We start from the raw sequence: 387 nt of genomic DNA, 5'->3' as shown, positions 1-387 counted from the left end.
CGACACTCAAACTGTTAGCCTACACGAGACCAGTTTCCCGCACACCGAGGGCCGGCGAGCTCGTACTGCGTCGGCACGTGGGGGGAATCTGGCTGCGTGCCGAGATTCAACTTGCCTCTTTACTCAAGTTTATTCCGTGGAGGCAATGAGCCTAAGTCGGGGTCGGCAGCTCCTAACTACCAAACACGGCAAGCAGGACACATCTGACGAGGATCACACAACTAACTCTCTTCTTGCTTTATCCATCCGGACTCTCGTCCCCGTTGTCCAGTCGATCCAAATCACCGCCCGTCACGTGTCGTCACCCGGGCAGGGACGTCAGTCTCTTGTCACCAGGTACGGGCCAACAGATACGCGACCGCTGTGTGGGCGTATGAGCTTCCAGTA

Source organism: Cystoisospora suis (assembly GCF_002600585.1).
Source record: "Cystoisospora suis strain Wien I chromosome Unknown contig_1095, whole genome shotgun sequence".
NCBI classification, from domain to species: domain Eukaryota; phylum Apicomplexa; class Conoidasida; order Eucoccidiorida; family Sarcocystidae; genus Cystoisospora; species Cystoisospora suis.
This window is presented reverse-complemented; position numbering follows the sequence as displayed.